Raw genomic sequence first — 24314 nt, forward strand, 5'->3', positions numbered from 1 at the left:
ATCAGCTCTCCTGGTTCTTAGGCCTTTAGTCTCAGACTGGAACTAAATCATCAGCTGTGTTGGATGTCCAACTTGCCTGCCTGTAAAATTACATAAACCAATTAGGTATAATAAATCTCTTTATATATACATATATAATGTACATATGTACATTATATACATTATATTATAATGTACATATGTATATAAAATAAAAATTCCTTTACAAACTCTTTGATTAGTAACTATTCTAATCTTAATCATACTAATAATACTAACTCTGAATTAGAATCTCATTGCTCTTCTAAATCTTCCAAAATTTTTGCGTCGTGGGAGGAGACTATATTATTATTCTCTGTTCTCTAGAGAAACAGAACCAATATTATATATATGTTTGGAGAGAATTTATTATGAAGAATTGGCTCATGAAATTATGAAGACTGAAAATTCCCCAGCTCTGTAGATGGCAAACTGGAAACCCAGGATTGCTAATGTTTAGTTCTAATCTAAAGGCCAGCAAGTTTGAGACCCAAGAACAACCAACTCTTCAGTTTGAGTGTGAAGGCAGAAAAAAACTGATGTCTCAGCTCAAAGACAGTCAGACAAGATGAATTCTCCCCCATTCACAAGAAGGTCAGCCTTTTTGTTCTATTCAGGCTTTCAACTGATTAGATAAGGCCCATTCTCATTAGAAAAGGCAATCTGCTTTATTCAGTTTACTAATTTAAATGTTAATTTCATCCAGAAATACCCTCACAAACCTAGAACAATGTTTTACCAAATATCTGGGTTCCCTGTGGCCCAATCAAGTTGACACATAAAATTGGCCATCTCGGAGAACTATTCATTGTTTACTTTTTCCACTTCATCTCCACTGAACTTTGTAAGTGAAACTCTAACTGCTTTAACCACTGTGTCTCATTTTACAACCCTCCCCCCCACACAGAATGTAAACATCCTAGAAATAGATGGAAATGTAAAATGTAGAAGTTATAAGATCCTTCATAATCTATTGTTCCATTTATTTCAGAGAATCTATCAACAATAATACGTAATATATACTACATATGAATAGCGTTTTAATTAATAACCATCTGAATGATATAATATCTTAGATGAACTCTTATTGCTGCAAGTAAAATAACTATAACTGGACTTCAAAGATTGCCAACCAGAGGTTTTATCACATAAATATGTTGTGAGTAATTTGGTGATTCCAAAATTCCTTCATGGTACTTTAAACAGTGACTGTACTTATTAAGCTTTCAATATTTAGTTGTATAATGGGAGCTACAAACAAAATCACTAATTTAAAAGCTAGCTGCTGCTTAAACTGTTATCCCTAAAATAAGTTTGTATAGAAAGAGGTATGTTTTTTATTAGGAAAACCTTGTTGATACAACAACCTGATGTTTTAGAGGTAACTCTTCCATACACCCTCTAAAAAACAGTCTAGAAGAGAGAAATCTGGACAAAGATTTCTTCATTTTACATTGTAAGACATGCATTATATATCATAATTTTATATCTTATAGTTAATAGGTATGTACACAAAAATGTGTGTCTTTTTGTTCCCCCAGTAAAAGTTATTAAATCATGGGTTTGTCTTTAAACATATGGCATCTTATGCTAGAAAAACATTAAAAATAGTTGGAATTTTGCATCTTTATTACTCCTCATAAAGTAAAGGAGGTGGGTCCTTCAGAGGCCTGAAGAAGAGTATATTGATGGAAAAGCAGACTCTCAGCATGGGTAGACACACATAAATTTAGAGAAGGCAAGATCCTGAGGTAAAATGCTGATGAAAGCTGAGTGGCCAGGGCATTTTAGGAAAATTATATTAAGTATTCCATATTAAATTGTTGCCTTCTGTAAGCTTCTTAATTATCTTCTATTTTGTGGTAAATGTGGTTGCTTTCTCAGTCCCTTGTTAGTGAAGGGGCAGAGTCCAGTAGAAGAAATTCTCCAGCATGAGTTACTGTGGAATATTTCAGCAGCCTCAGGAAAGGAATAAATGATATGGTTGGTCAGGAACCCAGCAGAAGCAGGAAGTGGAAAGAAGTGAAATTAAGTCTGTAAGCTCTGTATTTGGAATGAAGCAGATGTTGAATGAACTGAAAGAGTGAATGATTGAAACTGCATGTCCCACTCAGAATCTTCTAAGATCTTGGGGATAGTGTTACTTCCCAGTTTGAATGTACATATATAGGAATGAGTGACAGCAGAAGTCAACATAGTATAATTGGGTATTAGACCTGACTTACATACAATAAATGAAACAGTTTTCCTTGAAACATTTTGTTCTACTAATTTCTTAGCTAATTATTTCTTCCCAGGTAATATAAGGGTAAATATTGATCCCAAATATCATTTGGATGCTTTTTTTTTTTTTTTAATTGAGGAAAATAAGTGAAGCTCTCTTTTTCTTCTTTGGCTCCAGAATATAAAATTTAGCAGTGGTATAATTGCACTAACTAACTCTTATTATACATACAGATTATTAGGGGAAAGCAAATAAATATTGAGGACACAATTCCCATTTTTATACTGTCTGCTACAAATCATGTGGACAAATTTGTTCCCCACTTAGTGGGGGGTTAACATTATTTTATACATTTATAACATCATTCCTGGGTCCCTTCATGTCTTCACTCATCCTTTTTCATTTCTTTATTAATTTTGATTTATTTGTACTATTGTTTTATATTTATATAATCAATTCATTATTGCTATTCAAATACAGTTCATGTACAAGCACCATGTACTATTGGCATTACCTGAGAGCTTGTTAGAAGTGCAACATCTCAGGCCCCAAAGCAGAATCAGAATTTATATTTTAACAAAGTCCCCAAGTAATTGGCATGCTCAAGAAAAGTGGGAAGTATGACTTTAAACCACTTTTCATCTACTCTGTATAGGGTGTATATAAATGATTTATCAAAATTAATTAACATCTTCTAGAAAATAAATGGTATTTACTGTGTTACCCACCCTGATGATAAGTCTTACTTTCATTTTGTGGATGAGATTAAGGAACAAGTTCAGAGAGTCTGCTCAAAGACACATGACAAGTGAGTGGCAACCAGAAATAGATGAGTTTCCCCAGCTCTGAGCGCTTGGTCATATCGCAAATCTATGGTGGGTGGGCCTGCACCAGAGTCGAAGTGTCTGTGATTTTCTCTCACCCAAATCAGGGTGTTCACAATTTGTAAGGAAATTTTACTTTGACAAAGCAAACTTCCTCTGACAAAAACCTCAAGCTTTTCATGCTGCAAAAATGTTGTCAGAGAAGCATGGATATGAGTAACAAAATGAAAATAAGGCAGCTGATTCTGAATACATCCTAGTCACATCTAGGAAGTGGGTGTAACCAATTTAGGAATCTGAGAGTAGTAGTCCTGAATTGCACTTCTTGTTGTGACCCATGGATGATGATGAGTTCAGAATCACACGGGAAGATGGATGCAGGCGGGTAAAGCTGGAAGACATAACATAACTAATGTCACTGAGCCAGATACCCTGGAAGAGTGACACTTAAAATCATAAAAATTAGTTTATAAAAATCTTTTAAATCCCACCAAAAACTGACAATTTTATGTGGTTACATATGACAGTCTACATGACACCACAGGTCTTCCTAGTTGAGTGATAGGCTGAAAATTACAATGTCTAGAATTGGCTTCTAAAAAGATCAACGGTAAAAAAAGAGAAAAATGAAAAATAACACCCCTCTTAGGAGAAACTAACCGAGATATCTGACATTAAAACCTAATGGTTGGGGCACCTGGATGGCTCAGTGGGTCAGGCGTCTGCTTTCGGCTCAGGTCATGATCCCAGCATCCTGGGATTGAGCCCGATGTCTGTCTCCCCGCTCAGTGGGGAGTCTGTTTCTCCTTCTGCCCCTGGCCCTGCTTGTGCTCTCTCTCTCTCTTTTTCTCTCCCTCTCTCTTAAATAAATAAATAAAATCTTTAAAAAAATTATAAAAATAAATTAAAAAATAAAACTGAATGGTCCTTTTAATGAGAAAAGAATATTTCTTCCATTTATTTCACTCTAATAAAGTCCAAGTTTGTTCCTTTATGAGGCTTATTGTTTCATAAGTTTCATAAGAAGACCCCCAATACTGGCATGCTTCAGAAGAGTCCAACTGAACCTAGAAAAATAAAAGTGATCACGGAAAGCCTGATAGATTGTGCACAGCATAAACAACAATACCGAGTTTCCTGTGGGAAAATTGGAATTAGGCAAAAGCATTTAAATTGCAAGCATGTATTCAAAGCAGAAATCATTGGAGAAGCCCAAAATGCTCTGCAGATGCCAGACAAAAACTTCAAGAAAAGAGATTTTAAAAAGCAAATTTTACCTCACACTTAGTCTCCGCTTTCAGTTTTTATTTTCAGCCAGTGGTACTGGTGCTGACAAGAACCCTGGGAGCTGGTGGTGGTAGTCCCAGGAGGGCAGGGCCAGGGGAGCCTGGGGAGGCTCACTTCTGTCTCCGGGAGAAAAGTAAGTACTGGTTTTGATCTGAATGTATTAGTCAGTGACTTTACAGGCAGTTAAGATATAAAAAGGTTGACCTATACACACATACATGCACACAGAGGCAGGCACTGCTGTTTCAACAGCTGGTGCAGCCAGGAAGCCCTGAGAAGGAAATGGATCAGGGTGGTGGCCAGAAGTAAGCACAGTCAGAGTGCCTGGACTTGAAGGTTTCCCCAGGGTTTCAAAGGGTCTGAGAGAAATGCATAGGGGAAGGATCTGAAGCATCCGTGTATGGAAGCCTGTTGCTTCTCTGCAGTTTATAAGAATGTCTTCTAATAATTTTGATCATGATAAAAAGTCACCGTGTGTGTGTGTGTGTGTGTGTGTGTGTGTGTGTTCATCCGGAAGAAACCTAAGTTTCCAATGTCATGGAAAGGGCAAATATACACAGACATTTACTAAAGCTAATACTAAACAATTTCCATTTCAGCAAGCAGAAACAGGGTAGAACTGATGGTTTCTGTCACTCTGATCACTTCTACAACCTCTTAGTATGTTGTGGTTTTTTGTTGTTGTTTTTATTTTTTTTGTACACTGAGTCACATATACACAAAGAAAGATTAAACAAGAAGCTTGTGTGTGGAGGGGAAGAAACATTGCCCCAGAAATATGTTCCTGTTCTCTACCCCTGTTACCTCAGCCACCCTGTGAGATTGTCCTATGGTCTAGTTGCTGTAATCAATCCGTTAGGGAAGGGCCCTTAACAAGACGGGTACAGCTCGCCGTACGCGGCGGTTGCCAAGCCCTTGCCGTGGAGATTATACCTATGCAGAGCTGGGAGATACAAAAAAGCCCAGAAGGAAACCAGCATGTTCTTTAAGACCCTCCACTTTACTTACAGATCTTTAAAGATATTTTAAAAACGTGTTTGTGTCTTTAAAACATGTTGCCAACGAATTCCTAGTTTTCTCTGAGAGCTCGTGTTGTTTCATTTTCGGTCTATGTGGACGATAGGAGTGTGTGAAAGAACAGAGAGAAAAACGGTTTATGTGTACGGGTTATAGTGCATCAGGTTCACAAATCTGGAGAACATCCAGACTGAGCACAGTAATGCTAATCTGATTCTCTTTGATTAGGGATCCTGAACTGTTGATTTTTCTGAGATGTTCTCTGAGCTAGTTTGTCCATTTTTGTATGATTTTATGACTCTAAACTAAGGTTGGGATTTTATTTTTCCTTTTGATGACACATAACGCCCATAAAGCCACTGACTCCCACAAATCACCTTCCCTTCCTGCCAAGCTTCCTGCAATCAAGTGACACGTTCCAAAGGTACAGGATCAACACAGTTCTTCCACGTGCTGCAGTGGACCACCAAAAACAAAAGCTCATGTCATTGTACTTTCAATTAGGTATACAGATCCATGACTGAAAATGAATTTTTGCTGTTAGTTAAAAACCAACTACATAGGCAAGATAATAATGGATATCTAGACTGCCTGGAATCAGGCAAAATTTAGAGAACTGTGGAATTATACCTCAGGAATTACAGGAATTATACCTTCATTTCTTAAATGAACTTATAGGTGAAATAGATGATTGCACTATCCCAGTTGCAATTAGTGAAGCTATGGAAAACAACATCAGGAACATGGTAAGCAGTGGGAGGAGCAAGAGGTTGGTCTACAGACCCAGACTCCCTGGGCTTTAAATCTCTAGTTTAGTAATCCACCAGTTTTGTGAATAAGGCCACAATTTCAACCTCTCTGTGCCTCCATTGTTCCATTGGGATGGAGAATGCCATCTTCTTTAGCTTTAATCGTAGGAAAATACACATCATATAAAATTTACTATCTTAACTTTATTCTTTACTTATTTATTTATGAGAGAGAGGAGGGGCAGAAGGAGAGCAAGAGAGAGAGAGAGAGAGAATCTCAAGCAAGCAGAGTCCAATGTGGGGCTTAATCTCATGACCCTGAGATCATGATCTGAATGTAAACCAAGAGTCTGATGCTTAACTGACTGAGCCACCTAGACACCCCGTAACCATTTTTAAATATACAGTTCAGGAGCATTAAGTATATTCACATTGCAGTGTAACCAATGTCCAGAATTTTTTTATCTTACAAAACTGAAACTCTATACCCATGAAATAACAGTTCTCCACTTCCCCCTCCCTGAGGCTCTGGCCTACTCTTCAATCTGTTTCTATGGATTTGACTACTCTAGATACTTCATGTGAGTGGAATCATACAATAGTTGTCTTTTTGTGATTGACTTAATTCACTTAGTATAATGTGCTCAAAATTCATTTATACTGTAGCATGTGTCAGAATTCTCTCCCTTGTTAAAGCTGAGTAATATTCCATTGTATGTATAAATCACGTTTTGTTATCGATATCCACATCAAGTTATCCATTGATGAACACTTGGTCTGCTTTTGTCTTTTGCTTACCATGAATAATGCTGCTATGAACATGGGTGTGCAAATTTTTCTTTGAAATTCTGCTTTCAATTCTTTTGGATCTATACCCAGAAATAGAATTGCTGGATCATATGGTAATAAATATTTAAAAGTTTTTGAAGAGCCACCAGACTATTTTCAGTAACATCTATACCATTTTACGTTTCCGCTAACAATGCACAGGGGTTCTAATTTCTCTATATAGTTCTGCTGATTATTAAATGAGTTAACACAATCAACATGCTTAGAATCAATCCTGGCAATGACATCTTTCCAAAAAACTTTATTATTATTAGCATGCTTGTTAAAAATTTAGCATTTGTTATTACAGAGATACAAATGAGTTGAAAGCTTGGTATCTGTCCTGTGAGAAATTTCTAAATAATACCGAATATAATCATACTACCAGCAGCATATAAAATCCAATCATATGAAGCTTAAAGGGAAAAAAAAAATCACCTGAATTTTTTGTAATGTAAAAGAGAATTCAGGCTTAGCATCAATACAAGAGAAAACACATTCTAAAAGAACAAATTAAAAGTTGCTTAAGTATTAACTTGAAGTCCACATTAGAATTATCTTATGAGTTCATGCATCATAGGATTATAAGGAAATGGTTAGGCTCCATGCTGTAGACATGGGCCACACTGTGGGACAGCAAAGAGAAAGGTGTGGTAATTAGCTTAGTTTATTGTGTCAAATATATGAGAATTTTGTTATTCTTGTTTGTATGTTTATTTTCATAAAAGTGTACAAACCAATAAGTGTGTGTACATTTGTACTGATGTAATGAGGTTTTGTACAGAAACTAAACTCTGTGAGTGGGAGCTTTCATCAAAACCACATGCACACTGCACCAACGTCCACATACCTAGATTTTAAGACAAAACATAATATTTAAAGACATTTTATTCTTAGCATACATGATTTGGGCTCTGCTTCTAAACTTGCCTTCTTTCCTCTTCCCATACCTAGGATCACATTTACCTTCGTCTTTTGTTAGAGAATCTTCAATGTTAACTTTGAAAAGGGATGGTAAGTCTGGAATTGCAAAAGCAAATACTTATGAATAAGATGACCTATAATTTATCATCCAAACCAAGATACTTTGGAGTCAAAGGGAAGACTATGAATAATTAGGTGGGACAAAGGTATAAACTGAGTCTGTCCCAGACAAATTGGAAAAATGAGTCACCCATGCATGCATAGACAGTTTGTGAAACAGCTTGAGATTAAGAAAAACAACAGTTCAAGCAAGATAATAAACTAATACTTGATCTCTGGAGTGGGAGAATAATGTGATGATGATGCTGGAGGAGCTAAGGTCCAGCATGTCTTGCCATGAAGAAAAAGAGGGCAACATTTTTTGAGATCTAGACTCTTTCTGTAAAATGTCCAAATGCTAAATGTTCAAGTACTGACAACCAGCCACACGCACCAAATAAATAAACGCTTTCGTATGGCACGTGGCAAAGAATGCAATTTGCAAACTTTGGCACTAAGTGTTAATTTCAGAAGAACTCTACTTAGATGTGCATGGGTTGCCTAGCAGCTACATTATCAATGAACTCATCAAACTCCAATCAGTACATACTAACAATTGAAAGGCAACTTAACTCAGAGATTCTTAAATTTTAGCATGCTTCAGAATATTGGAGGGCTTGATAAAATGCAGATTACTAGGTCCCAGTCCCCAGTCTCCAGGGTGGAGCCTGAGAATTTGTAATTCAAACAAACTCCATTGATGTTTGAAGACCATACTTTAAGAACCATGAATAAAAATTTGCTCTTTCTTTCAAGGAGATACTAGTATTCTATGGTCAATTCACTCATTAATCCATCTATCCATTCATTGATTTATGTAGTTTCCAAAACTATCATGTCCTGGACACTATTATTAGGAAAAAAAGAAAGACATTGTGTTTGCCCTGCTGGTTTATAAATAATTATTGATTTAGGGCATTCTAAATCTGTTAGTAACTCAAATTTTACCTATGAGGTTCAGAGATTCTAAATCATTTGGCTAAGGTCTTACAAATACTGGGTAACAAATCAACTTCAGAAAACAACTTGTGACTTCCAAGTCATGTAGGCTTAAGTAATGGAGATGGAAGAGAGATTAAGAAAGGTTTGTGGAAAAGATTCACAGTGAATGCATTCCTTTTTCCTTGAAATTGCTCCTGTGTATACATCAACCACTTTAAACAGAAGTATTTGAGAAGTTTAGATTCTTTCAGTGCCACTGCCTAATAAAATAAGTAAGTAAGTAAGTAAATAAATTCTATGAGGTATTATAAATATTAGGAAATTTGTTTATCGCAGGTGGGAAAGAAAAAATTTGAGAATCACTTAACATTTTATAATATTTGCTTTTTTCTATTTATGAAAATAAGATTTGCATATTGCAAAATAATTCTAGAAGATACAGAAAATATGGACTTAAATTTGTTCTAAATTTCACCTACAGAAACAATCACTATTAGTATTTGGGTATTTAAAGAATATTCTAGGGGCACCTGGGTGGCTCAGTCATCCCAGGGTCCTGGGATCGAGCCCTGCATCAGGCTCCCTGCTCCGCGGGAAGCCTGCTTCTCCCTCTCCCACTCCCCCTGCTTGTGTTCCCTCTCTTGCTGTGTCTCTTTCTGTCAAATAAATAAATTAAATCTTAAAAAAATTAAATTTAAATTTAAATTCCCCCCCAATGAAATTATATTTTTCACAGCAGTTTAAGTTGAATTTTACTTTTTTTTTTTTTTAGAAAGAGAGAGAGAGACTGAGTGCATGTCTGGTGGGGAGGGGAGGGGCAGAGGGAGAGGGAGAGAATCTTAAGCAGTCTCCATGCTGAGCGCGGAACCTGACACTGGTCTCCATCTCAGGACCCTGAGGTCATGACCTGAGCTGAAATCAAGAGTCAGACGCTTAACTGACTGAGCCACCCAGGTGCCCCTAATTTTACTATTAAAAATTATTTCTTCAGAAACGTTTTGGAAGCAGAATCAAAGGTATATACTTTGTAAAGTTTGTACCAATTTAAATACTCATCAGCAGAATACCAATGCACCTTTTATCCATCCTAGTGACCAACATTTGATATGGCAAAACTTTATGGGATTGTGTAATCTCATAGACAAAAATTGTCAGTTATCTCATTGTTTTAGTTGGCATTTCCTAACTTATATCAGAGCTTGACTTTTTTTATGCTATCCTGATTTAATGTTGTTTTTAAGGGGGTGGGTAACCTTAATTAATCTTTTCCCATTTTTCTATTAAAATATTTATGTTCTAATCATTTTAAGAGCTCTTCAAATATTAAGGACCGTAATCATCTTTCTTCCATAAATAGAACAAATATTTCCCAAACTTGTTATTTTAATTATTTTTTTTCTTGACAGGAATTGTGGCATGCAATCTACCTTTGCATAATACCTTAGTATTTATTAATAAATTTCAGTTTTTTGTTACTTATCTTATAAGAAGGTAAGTTCCTTGAAGACAAAGAATGTGTCTTATGCTTTAAAAAATTGCATATGCAGGGCATATGCAAGGTAATTACAAAGAAATGCTGAATACATACTTGCTTTTTATATATCAGCATCAGTAAGGAAAAGAGCCTCTAAATTGTAGCCACACAAGCTTATAATGACCACAGTGCATGGTATTCTTTACTGCATATTTTAAAAGATAATATTCTCAAATTGTGAACCTAGTAATACTGAATAAATGTTTCAAAATTTTAAAAAAAAATTTAAAGGTTTTATTTATTTATTTATTTATTTATTTATTTATTTATTTATTTGAGAGAGAGAGAGAGAGAGAGTGCCCAAGCTTGAGCAGGAGGGAGGGGCAGAAGGAGAGATTGAGAAGCAGACTCCCTGCTGAGCAGGAAGCCCCCAGGCATTGAGGGGCTGGATCCCAGGACCCTGAGATCATGACCCGAGCCGAAGGCAGATGCTTAACTGACTGAGCCACCCAGGCACCCTAAATGTTCTAAATTTTTTAAAGAGCAAGTTCAAAAATGGAAAGTGAGAGGAAATGTTAGAACTGGAAATGCTATTTTCATGATACTTAACTCAGGGTAATGACAGTTTTTCTCAGATTATGTTTTTCCTAGTTTCCTTTTAAATTCTGACCACATTTGTTTTTATTTTCCTTATCTAAGAGTGTGCAATTTAATATTCTAATATCTATGTTCCTCAATTTCTTTTTTTTTAAAGATTTTATTTATTTATTTGACAGATAGAGACACACAGAGAGAGGGAACACAAGCAGGGGGAGAGGCAGAGGGAGAAGCAGGCTTCCCGCTGAGCAGGGAGCCCGATGTGGGACTCGATCCCAGGACACTGGGATCATGACCTGAGCCGAAGGCAGACACTTAACAACTGAGCCACCCAGGCGCCCAATTTCTTTGTTTTAATACTAGTGGTTTCTGCATGTATATTTTTCTGTTACCCTTCTTACAAATGTGAGTCCAAAGGAGAAGCCAGTCTTTTGTGCAACTTTTGCTTCCCTGTAAATTATTGGGCATAGGGCCATCTTTTTCTTTCCATGATAGAAATAATGGTAAGAGTCACTTCCTTGAAATTCCTTGTGTCATCATAGCTCACCTACCTGAGAAGGCAGGGATTATGATGGAGATGAATCTACTTCCCTCTCTGAAGGCAGGTTACACTGACATGTGTCACCAAAATGCTTTCTCCTCACTTCCCCCTTCAGAACTGGAGAAGTCCCTCATCTGAATATTGACATCCCTGTATACCTCAGTCATCTTTAATGAGCAAGAAGAATGATAGCAGTGAAGGGTCATTATTGGATAAGAAGTATCCACAAGAAATAAAAATTACTGACATTGGGAACTAAGTGAAAATATCCAAAAGTGGACTTGACAGAATCTGGATCTTCTTTCTTTAGATGTCTTCAAAAGCAAAGGCATCCACTTGTTTAACACTAAAAGTCAAACACTCAAAGTCCTTTGATAATGGCAAAACCTGGAGCTTATTCCTCTTCATACACTAATCATCTTTCAAGGTGTCACTTAGGGACACCAGGTTGTGCACTGCAATATGAAAGAACTGGAATTGCAGAGTGTGCAACATACACAACTGTACTTGCTGGTGCTATAGACTAGCATTAATCCCAACCCTTAGAATACATTGCTAAATGTTTTGATGGATGAAAGGCTTTTAGATTTATGTTAATAACTATAGTTAGATGATATACTAATAGGAGCTTTTAGTCCTAAATATAGGAAGTAGATTGATTTTATTTAGACAATTGTGTTTGTTAAATACTAGCATGTAATTAATCTCATAATTACTTTTACCTCTAATTGTTAATTTGTTCCAAAGTCCAAGTAATTAGCCTTCAGTGAAAACATAGTACAGTGATGAGATCATAAACTTCTGTATCTGGAAGGTAAACGAGTTTAAATTCTCCCACTTACTTGTCACATATTGGGTAAACCCTACTGAAACCAAAATGAGCACAGAAGTAAATTCTCATATATACCTACCACCAGTCACATATATTCTCTTCTTCCTCAAGAAAGGGAGGTTTTTTTTGGTTAGGCAAGACAAGGTTCTTGGGGCTGTGTGTATGGATATGTATTATTTCCTTTTTCTTTCTCATTGTTAGTAAAAGTGATTTTATAGAACAATAGACAGTGGATGTCTCAGCACCAAAAGTTGCAATCTTGGGTGTTACAGGAGTGTTGACTTTTTTAGCTGCCAAAGAGAAAAGCCCCATTTGACAGCTGTGGTTTTGTATATCACCCTGGCCTTCTCTTTTCCCCGGAGAAGGAAACAAGGAAACCTCCTACCTGATATCTGGTCTCCTTCCCATTTATCCACAGCGCCCGCCCCCCCCGGCCCCTTAGTACCCCCCCACACACATTCCCTTTCTAGGCAGAAAGAGAGGACAAGAAAGCTGCTTTCCTGGGAACCAGCCCAACACACACACACTCTGACTCACAAAAATACAAGGAGCGTAATCCCGCTCTTGTTCAACATAATGTTAAAGGGCTTGATTTGGAGATCTTCCCTCCTCGTATTCCAAGTGGGGGAAGAAGCAAGTAGAAACACAGGTTGACTCTTTTTCTCTCTTTTAGCAGACCTGGGAAAAAGCTGCCTCCACCGTCCATACTTCTGCCTGTGGCTTCCATTTCCTGAAAAAGAAACAACAAAAGCTCCTTTCAGGAAGGGAGCTTTTGGCCTGAGACCTTATAGCTATCTCAGCAAAACATGGAAATTATGTTTTCTGTTAACATTTAATTTGCACTTTAGTATCTCAACCTTTGCCCCACTGCTTCTGCCTCTCTGATTTCTATAGCTTTGGAGACACCCATCCCATATCTGAATTTTGTCCACTCTCAGCCTCCGGATGTGTGTGGTTGGGCAAGAGTCCCTGTTGAAGACATTGCTTGGTATAAGTTTTTTTTTTTTTTAAATGTATATTTAATAATTTGTGTTTTAGATTGAGTAGTAGTTTTTTGGACATACATCAGTAACTGAATCAAAAATACTATATAACCAATTTTAAAGATATCTTTAGAAATTATAATTTCATAGCTGAAGAAGTTTCTTAGAAAAGTTTTCTGCTGGGGCGCCTGGGTGGCTCAGTTGGTTAAACAACTGCCTTCGGCTCAGGTCATGATCCCGGAGTCCTGGGATCGAGTCCCACATCAGGCTCCCGGCTCAGCGGGGAGCCTGCTTCTCCCTCTGACCTTCTCCCCTCTCATACTGTTTCTCTCTCTCGCTCTCAAATAAATAAATAAAATCTTTTAAAAAAAAAGTTTTCTGCTGTCTTTTAATCACCTGCCTTCTAGATTTTTACTCAAATTGCTTTTGCAAATAATTTCCCTCATTTACTGTTTTAGAAGAAGTTGTATTCCTAATGCTTTTAGGAATTTTAACTTTCATAACTTGATGAGGTAAACATATCAAAGAGCAGCTAGTCTAAGATGTTCACTTTATGACTATTTGAAATACAGAACAAATGGTTGCTTTTATTTTACCTTCATGAAATAAAATATATTTTTTCCTTTAAAAGGTATAATAATAAAATTTTCATTTTGCTTTTGGTAAAATCAAGGTGATACTATATCTTATAGTTATTGAACTTTCCAAAGTTTGAATTCACTTGAGATCTGTGAGGCCTTTTATGGTTTTGTATATTTCTAAGGAAATAGAGCTTAATGTCATGTCACCTGACCATACAGTATATTAATTGATGTAGCAATTTGAATATACACCCTACAAATATCTCAAAGTACTCAGAAAATAATAAAGAAATTTAACCAGGAAGTAAACACAGAATGGTGATTCAAACTTCTGTAAATATGCATGGTTTATGTATTTGCTATTCCTGGTATCATTTTTAACTTTCCCTGAAGAACTGTAACGCTACACAGAAAATCTATAAGGCGTAAAGGCATAGAAAGTGTAGAATCATGTATTACAACTCACACCCTTACCTCATTCACATTGTCTGTGTCTCTTTTGTCCAGGATATAATCTAAATTGTTGTGTCATGACTTCATTTTTTAAATCCCCTTCACTGGGGCGCCTGGGTGGCACAGTTGGTTAAATGTTGGACTTCTGATTTCAGTTCAGGTCATGATCTCAGGGTTGTGGGATCAGGCCCCATGTCAGGCTCTGTGCTCAGTGGGGAGACTGCTAGAGATTTCTCTCCCTCTTCCCCTCCCCCTGCTCTCTTTCTCAAATAAATAAAATAAATCTTTTTTAAAAAATAAATAAATCCACTTCACTATCTGGTCTGTACCATTTTCAGTCAATTATGTTAGAGGTGTAGGGCTGAAGGTCAGAACTGAAGATACTTTCTAACCTGGTCTCTGTCACTTTGCTGTCGGGATAGCCTGGGAAATATTCCTTAATTTGTCCAGTGCCATTTTTCTAAGTTATAAAGCACTAACTTTGGTTAGAATGAAGTAGGATTGTGTAGCAAAGCAGAACTGCCTAGATTCAAATACCAGTTCTGTTGGACATTAGGTAAGCTACATACTATCTCTATATTTCAGTCATGTCTTATATAAAAAAGGGGATCATACTGTACTAAATTCGTAAAGACAATGTGCAAATTTCAAAAAGTGTTTGTGAAGCGCTTTTACCATGCTCCAATGGTAGGCAACACTAAGCGAGTATGAACTTTTTATCCTTATTCTTCCTGTATTCACTTTCTAATTCAATAGCAGGATAGGCTGGAGCAATGGATATGGTTTATGAGCAGAAATGAGCTATTTCACTGAATTTTTTATAAGCCAGATGCAGTTCTGCTCAGAGTTTTGTCCACAACAGGAGTAACTTTATTCCCATAGAACTGCCATCCACAGCTGGCTTCCCTCTCAACTCTGCTAAAACTACAAGAAATTATGTTTAGGGTTTTCCATTCCATTGTCTCAGGAAGCTCCATCAGGACACCCAGCATTGCTACTATGTATCGATATGTGCCATCAAAGTGTCAATGCATGTCTGCATTCTTTCCCCTCTCCAGTTTTCTTACTGTCTTCTTTTTTTTTTAACAACCCAACCCCCAAAACTCAGACACCATAGGCATACGCTGCTCCCTACACTGTTCACATTTGCTCCTACCAAATTTGCTCTCAGGAATTTTATAGCCCTCGTAGTGCTTTGGACATAGAAACTCTTACTATAGACACTGCGATAAAAATTGTAACTTCTGTTTTCCAGAAGTTTTTTTTGCTTTCCAAAGCAAAACATACCATGGATTGTTGAGTTAAATTATGGTTTTGATTTATCAGGCCTCATGTTCAAATCTTTAGCAGATATCTAACAAGGTAATGTAAGTGGAGCATGCATATCAGTGCAAATTATTTGACTGTCAGAACCATATTGGCACAGATGATACTCTTTTCTTAACATTGCTTTCAGTGAGGAGTGTTTGTAGTCTGAGAGTGAAACAGAACATATGGCTTCATATTTATTAGCAAGAATTCATAATTATTAAAGCTTGTTTAATACAAAACTGTTTCTTTTCTCTTCCCAATTTCGCTCCAGCTGAATACTAATAGTCTGGTTTCATGGGCACATTTTTTTTTTTTAAGATTTTATTTATTTGTGAGAAAGAGAGAGAGCAGGAGTGGAGGGGAAGGGAAAGGAAGAGGGAGAGGGAGAAGCAGACTCTCCCCTGAGCAGGGAGCTCCAAGTGGGGCTCCCAGGATCATGACCTGAGCCAAAAGCAGATGTTTAACCAACTGAGCCATCCAGGTGCCTTTCATGGGCATATTTCTGGGAGTGTTGCTTGCAATAAAAACCACCACAATCTATCACTAAACTCCACAGTGCCGAAGCCAGTGCTGCTTCAAATTGCATTTTTAAATTTTTATGTGGTCCCTTTTTAAAAATTTTTTGGCAAAGGATGCATAAAATCTTTTCTTTTGTGCCATTATGTAGTAACCTCTAGTCACCAGGAGTTGTTAGAAATCAGAAGGAAAGAATGAAAACCCAAAGCAGGATTTTTAACAGTGACAAACTAACATTCAAAAAAAAAAATCTCTCCACAATAAAATAGAATTTATCACAACAAATATTACAGAGCTAATGAAATCAGGGAAAACCCACAATGAAAGACGTCTCTCTCTGGTAAGACTGTGTGTTGATAATATTAATAATACTGCACTAGAATTTGTTACCATAAGCCTGCTTTCATGTGAGTCTATGATCAAATGGGGACTATCTCCATAGACCTGCAAATTAAAGCCTGGCTATTAAAGCTGCAGTAAAATGATTCCAGGTTAGTAGTAGCCACTGATGCTTGAGAAATGCAAATACAAATATTCTCTAAAGAATATTGTCTTAAATATGGGTCTCTCAGGATTCCAAGATGTAAAGTTCACCCAGTTATTACCTCACAATAAAATTGCATAATATGGGAAGAAGTAATCCACTACAAAAAAGAGATTGTGGAAACAAAGATGATGGATCTAAGTCTTTCAATATGTGAAGTGTTGGTTTTATCAGATACAGAGTTTAAATTAACTATGATAAAATATTTTAAGAAATAAGATATCAATAAAAATTAAACTATTAAAATGACTATGCAGCTGCAAGAAAACACTGAAACACAATTTTAAAAATTAAAATCACAGAACTAAAAAGTTTAATAGATGGGCATACAACAAAAGAGTACAACTGAACAACACTAAAAAACTGAACAGTCCTAAAAAGCAATGACAGCAAGAGAGAATATGAAAGGAAAGAGTAAGAGAACAGAGATGTAGAAAATAAGATAAGAGGGGAAATCCTAACATATGTGTAATTAAAGTTCCAGCGGGAGAAAATAGAAAGAATAGGGGAGATAGGTTATTTAAAGAAATGATGGATGAGAATTTCCAGAAATTATGAAATCTTTTCTTCTGTGGCTTCCTAGCCTCAGGATATACATGTTGCAAACACGATACGTATTTTTAAAAAATCCAGTTGTGAAGCTGCAAATATCAAAATGAAGAAAATATCTTTAAAACAAGAAAAAAAGGAACCATAAAGCAATAACAATTGGACTGTCAATCAAATTCACAAGCAATGATAAGAGCCAGGGGCAGTAAAATAACATGCTGAAGTGCCATGAACAAATATCTGTGCACTTTGAGTCATGTGTAGCAAAATAAGTTTTTTAAGAGCAAGGCTATATTAAACACATTTTATGCCTTTAACTAAAAGCTAAGAGTTTACCACCAGTGGAACTTCACTACAAGAAAAGTTAAAGAATAAAATTCAAGAAGAAAGAAAGCAATCCTGGTAGAAAGTTCTGAGGCTCAGGAAGGAATGTTGAGGGACACCTGGGTGGCTCAGTTGGTTAAGCGTCTGCCTTGGGCTCCCATTTCCAGGATGGGATCCCATTTCCAGGATCAAGCCCCCCACGTGGGGCTCCCTGGTCAGCGGGGAGCCTGCTTCTCTCTCTCCCTCTGCTGCTCCCCCTGCTTGTGCTCTCTCTCTCTCTCTCTCTCTGACAAATAAATAAATAAAAATCTTAAAAAAAAAAAGAAATGCTGAGAAAGCATGATGGTAAATATAAACAAATTATAATTGTGTAAAACTAAAACAACCTGGGAATTATAGGATTAATAATATATGGCACAACTTAAATACAAGACAAAATCAGCATATTGGTTGAAGAGATGCGTGGATTGTTATATAGGATTCTAAGTTCCTCTTATTAATTAGAAGGGAAAGTTCAAGATTTTGATTATTTGTAAATCTTGCTAATTATCCAGGAAAAATTTTGAGAGAAGCTACTAAACTAATAATAATTATAATAAAGCACATAATTTCCAAACAAGTGGAAGTGGAAGAATGAATAGGGAAAAATCAATCCAAAAGAAGCAAGAAGTGAGAAAAAAGGTGAAAGGAGATAGAGAAGGAAGATGAGAAAGAGAATAAATATAAGTATAAAATAAAATGGCGGAAATAAATCCAAATGTATCTGCAATGTCATAAAAAAGGGGTTAAATTTACCATCACAATACAGATGACTAGATTAGGAAAAAAGATGCAGCAGAAGTCTTTTACAAGAAAATACATAAAGCATAAAGAAGAGTAAGACTAAAAATAAAAGGATGTTAAAGATATACCTGCAAAATACTAATCAGAAAAAAATTATTAGACACATTAAGATCAGTTAAAACAGACTTGAAGACACATACCAATTCTAAAGAAAAGGAAGTCACTGAAAAGTGATATAAATTTTGTTCTAAAACTGCAAAAAATAAATAAATAAAATAAAATAAAAACTGCAAGCTACTGGACACAGACCTTATACCATTTACAAAAATTAATGTAAAGGGAAAAGCTATAAACTCCTAGAATATAACATAAGAAGAAAATCTAGATGACCTTGGGCATGGTGACAGCTGTTTAGCTATGACACCAAAGGTACAGTCCATGCAAGAAAGAACTGATAAACTAGATTCATTAGAACTAAAAAATGTTTTGGTCTTTGAAACACACTGTCAAAAGAATGAAAAGACAAGCCACAGAGTGGAAGAAAATATTTGCAAAAGACGTATCTGATAAAGGATTATTCTCTAAAATGAACCAAAAAAAACTCTCAAAAATAAGTAAACAAACAACCCAATTAAAAGGGTCCAAAGACCTTAGCATGCACCTCACCAAAGAAATTATACAGATGGCAAATAAGTATATGAAAAGATGCTCCACGTCATACATATATCATCAGGGAAATGCAAATTAAAACATCAGTGAGATACCACTAAAAAATCTATTAGAATGACCAAAATTGCAGTCCTGACCGCATCAAATCCTGGCAACAGGAACTCTTCATTCATTGCTGGTGAGAATGCAAAATGGCACATCCACTGTAGAAGACAGTTTGGCAGTTACTTCTAAAACTAAACACACTCTTATCTTATGATCCAACAATCACACTGTGGCATTTTCCCCAAAAGTTGAATATTTATGTCTACACAAACATGTGTGCAGGGATATTTATCGCAGCTTTATTCATAATGACCAAAAGTTGGAAACTGCTAAGATATCCCTATGGTAGGTGAATGGATAATTAAACTCCAGACAATGGAATATTATTCAGCACTCAAAAGAAATAGACTACGAAGCCACAAAAAGACATGGAGGAAAACTAAATGCTTATTATGAAGTGAAGCAAGGTAATGGGAATAGGCTATCTATTATACGATTTTAATTACATGACGTTCTGAAAATGGCAAAATTATTGAGACAGTTAAAAGATTGGTTTTTGGCAGAGGTTAGTGGGGGAGAGGGGATGAATAGGCAAAACAGGATTTTTAGGACAGTAAAACTATTCTGTGTGAGAAAGGTAGATACATTAATATATGTTTACATATAATTATATACATAAATTATATACGTCTCATATATTTTATATGTAAATATTATACCAAGTTTATATATAAAATACAATCCATTTTTTTAAGTTATCTTAAAAAAATAAATCTGGCTGTGACAATATTGGTTAAAATTTTTCAGAGATTCCCCCATGCCTTTTGGTTAAAGTTATAAACCCTTATATTTTCACAAGGACTTTCTTAAAGTTCTTGGTTGAGATAAAAAATTTAATATTTTTCCACTTTCTTCAGCATAGTATTTATATGTTTTCTTTCCACTTTGAAAAATAAAAATACAGGGCATACTAATGGAGAGGATTCATAAAGCTAGTTTATTTTTGGTTTAAACTGTTCAAAGAATCACATGTGATTCTATACTTGCTAGAAAGATTTAGAGAGAAATACTGACTTTTCATATTGAAAAATTTTATCTCCCTAAAGAATTGGAAGCAATGGAAGGTCAGTTTCTTTCCCTTTTTGGATGCAGTAGTCTAACAGGAGAGAGACCACATGTATAAAATGGAATTCTCTCTCTCCTTCTCTCTTTCTCTCTTTCCTTTTTCCCTGCTCCTTCTCTCCCTATCTCACTAATTCTTTAAAACTATTTTAATGAATTCTTCCTTTGTTTTCTTTAACATTTAATATGAAAATTCTGGTCCATATCTATTATTGTTTCGATTCTAATAATTCTCTCCACATCTTCCCGGTCCCTATCTTTTGCATATAGACCAGTGATACTTAATTGTTTAGGAAGTTCTAATTTATAAAATTCTAAAGAAAAATGCTCCCCCTTTCCTCCTAGAGACAAAAACAATGTTGACAGGTAATATATACTCTGTCTCTCACAGCTGAAAGAAATATATCAGAATTTCAGAGATATTTCACGTCTGAACAAGACAATTTAACACTTAATATGTAGTCCCATATCTCTCTTTGACTTATTTATTTGTAAGCTCCCCCAAAAAAGAAGCTATGTGCTCTGCCTTTGTTTGTTTCTAACGCTGACTAGTGTAGTGAGAGAAACATAGATCCATGTGTTCGTTAATTGGTTGATGGAAACCAGTGAAAACCAAGTATAGGAAATTGTGGTTTAGAGAAACAGTCCCTTTTAATGATCCCTTAAGAATTCTATTTATTTGGTTTTAATTTTTCTAAGTGTTGCCATTCTGAATAGAATATGCATGAATTTGAATCACATATATATTTTTATTCATATTCTTCTTCCCTAGGAGCAGCTCCAATTTCTTCCTTTCTTTCTTTGGGCTCTGTATAAGCAATAAACCTTCCAAGATATTACCTAGGTTGGTACACATATATTATAACATTATGTAATATAATAATACGGTATTATAATTGTATAATTAATATAATTATTAACCTTATCTTATCTTATATAGTTACTGAATTTATGAAATTTATGAATTTATGAAATGCTTTTCACACTTTTTAAAATTATGTAATCAACTAGGTCTATTTATAATTATGCATCAGTAGGTTATTAGTCTGCTAAATTAATATCATAAGAAAAGTGACTACACATCATTTACTGCAACTTAAAAGCAACCACCTACAGTTTTAATCTCGAATATCTTTTCTTTTTCATTTTACTTTGAAAAATATTACATGGCTCTGTCTACAGTAGTATCACAGCAACTGTCTTATTTGTTTTAGGTGACTGTAAGGTACTCAAGGTATAACTACCCTATTTCCTAATAGTGTCAGTTATTTGTATTACAGAACACTTCCTAAATTTATGATTTGGGGAAAATCATTTAAATTCTTTGTGATTGTTCTCGATATTTAAAATAGTCATAATTAATATTATTTTTAATTATTTTTTTAAAAGATTTATTTACTTTTTTTTTAGAGAGAGAGCAGAGGGAGAGGCAGATGGAGAGGAAGAGAAGCAAGCCCAATGTGGGGCTCCCAGTATGGGGCTCGATCTCACAACCCTGAGATTGTGACCTGAGCCGAAATCAAGACTCGAGTGGTTAACCAACTGAGCCACCCAGGCACCCCTGTTATGATTATTAAGAATATCTACAAGGTGAAGAAAAGTGAGGACACTTCAAGATCTAAGGTAAGTCAAAATAGGAAATAAATATGGATTAAAAGAAGTTTGAAAACTCAGTTTGTAGCATTTAATACAGATTCTTTTATTATTAAATCTCTACTATGTGTATATATCATAGTCAAGAAAAAATAAAAACAAAATCCAAGAATACTTATTATTTACTCTATTGAAGATTTTTGAAACAAAACAGTTTCTCTTATTGTCTCAAAATGCATGAAACTTGAGAACATCTGTTGTTTCCCCATCAGAGAAGATTTTCAGTGACCTTTGTAAATGTAACCACATCTGGATTAGCTGGAAGTCATGAGGTATGATTAACATGCAATGGCAGGGATTTGAGAACATGGAAGAGAGAGAATGCAGGATAAATTAGTGAGGAATGTGGGAATAAGAGTGAATGACTGTTAAACAAGATTAGAAACCAAACTGTCCTTTTTTTATGATTTTACTCAATATTTGACATGTGTGGTTAGGTGCACTGCCAGTTTACTGACTAGGTAAACCGGGAAAAATTAGAATACCGTTAAAGAATTGAACGAAGATCAGTGAAAGTAAAGCCATGTAAATTGTATAGCACGGTGTTTGGCACATAGTAAGCTCTCAGTAAATATCAGCTCTTGGTACTGTGGCTATTTCTTACATTCTTCTTACAATTATTTCTGTGTATATTCTTTTTATTGCTAACCTGGCTTAAAGTTCTTTGAATTCAAGATCCATGTTTTATACTTTGTTAACTCTAAGCACATTATTTATACACAATTTATTAGTTTGATATGATAACTGATGATTTGGTTTCTCTAATAATTTGGTAACATGCTTGTTGATTACTTTCTTGTTGCTGTTTAAGGTCATTAACATATAAACTATAACAGAAGACTAAGATTGATTGATAAATTATCCAAAATGGAATCTACAATAAGCCATTCTAGGGTAATATTTTCAGTGAACTCCTTGTACAAAAATGTCATCAACCTTCTATTACACTGGTATCATTCTAAGCATCTAACAAAGAGAAATTAAAGCCTTTATTTTTTTAAAGATTTTACTTATTTGTTTGACAGAGAGAGACACACACAGTGAGAGAGGGAACACGAGCAGGGGGAGTGGGAGAGGGAGAAGCAAGCCTGCTCTGCGGGAGCCCAATGCAGGACTCAATGGGGGGCTCCATGTGGGGCTGGACGCGGGGCTGGACGTGGGGCTCGACGCGGGGCTTGATCCCAGGACCCTGGGATCATTACCTGAGCCAAAGGCAGACACTTAACGACTGAGCCACCCAGGTGCCCCGATTTTAAAGTCTTTTTAAAAGAATATTTTGGTTCTAATCCACTCATCTTGAAGACCTCCCCCAAATAATCTTCTTTTCAAGTCCAATGACCCAGAACTTGAATTTAAAAAAATAAAGCAGGTATATTTATAGATTTTAAACTTCATTTTATTATTTTGTCTTTAAGAATAGTAAGAACATTGTGGAAGGTAATTAAAATCATAGAGAGTATAGGTTTTTCATATGTGGACTTTGAAATTTTATGAATATTCTATTACAAATCACACATATTAGTAAATACAGAAATATTAACATACAGAATTTTTGTCACTAAACGTTTAAAGGAATTGTTTTTCTTTTAATTTAAGTGCCAGCTAAGGGAGTCAGAGAAAGAGTAGGTTTTTTTTAAATCTCTGAACAAAGCTGCAGTGTAAACCCTTTCATTTTCTTTTTTTTATTGTTATGTTAATCACCATACATTACATCATTAGTTTTGGATGTAGTGTTCCATGTTTCATTGTTTGTGCATAACACCCAGTGCTCCACGCAGAACGTGCCCTCTTTAATACCCATCACCAGGTAACCCATCCCACCATGCTCCTCCCCTCTAGAACCCTCAGTTTGTTTTTCAGAGTCCATCGTCTCTCATGATTCATCTCCCCCTCCGATTTCCCCCCCTTCATTCTTCCCTTCCTGCTATCTTCTTTTTTTTCTTAACATATATTGCATTATTTGTTTCAGAGGTACAGATCTGTGATTCAACAGTCTTGCACAATTCACAGCACTTGCCATACCACATACCCTCCCCAATGTCTATCACCCAGCCACCCCATCCCTCCCACCCCCCACCACTCCAGCAACCCTCAGTTTGTTTCCTGAGATTAAGAATTCCTCATATCAGTGAGGTCATATGATACATGTCTTTCTCTGATTGACTTATTTCACTCAGCATAACACCCTCCAGTTCCATCTACGTCGTTTCAAATGGCAAGATCTCATTCCTTTTGATGGCTGAATAATATTCCATTGTGTATATATACCACTTCTTCTTTATCCATTCATCTGTCGATGGACATCTTGGCTCTTTCCACAGTTTGGCTATTGTGGACATTGCTGCTATAAACATTGGGGTGCATGTACCCCTTCAAATCCCTACATTTGTATCTTTGGGGAAAATACCCAGTAGTGCAATTGCTG

At 35.8% G+C, this 24314-nt stretch overlaps 1 protein-coding gene and 1 pseudogene across 1 annotated transcript in view; both read right to left on the reverse strand.

Annotated features, from left to right (window-relative positions):
- LOC113924953 (sulfotransferase family cytosolic 1B member 1) overlaps window positions 1-4491 on the reverse strand; it is a 32718-nt gene extending 28227 nt beyond the window's left edge. The window contains exon 1 of the mRNA XM_027599339.2: window positions 4344-4491. The gene's annotated coding sequence lies outside the window, so the exon portion shown is untranslated. The remainder of the gene's footprint in view (window positions 1-4343) is intronic.
- Window positions 4492-5222: 731 nt separating this feature from the next.
- The window catches only part of LOC113925563, an 83339-nt pseudogene continuing 64247 nt past the window's right edge, over window positions 5223-24314 (reverse strand).

The sequence above is a fragment of the Zalophus californianus genome, chromosome 2, assembly GCF_009762305.2.
Source record: "Zalophus californianus isolate mZalCal1 chromosome 2, mZalCal1.pri.v2, whole genome shotgun sequence".
Taxonomy (NCBI): Eukaryota; Metazoa; Chordata; class Mammalia; order Carnivora; family Otariidae; genus Zalophus; species Zalophus californianus.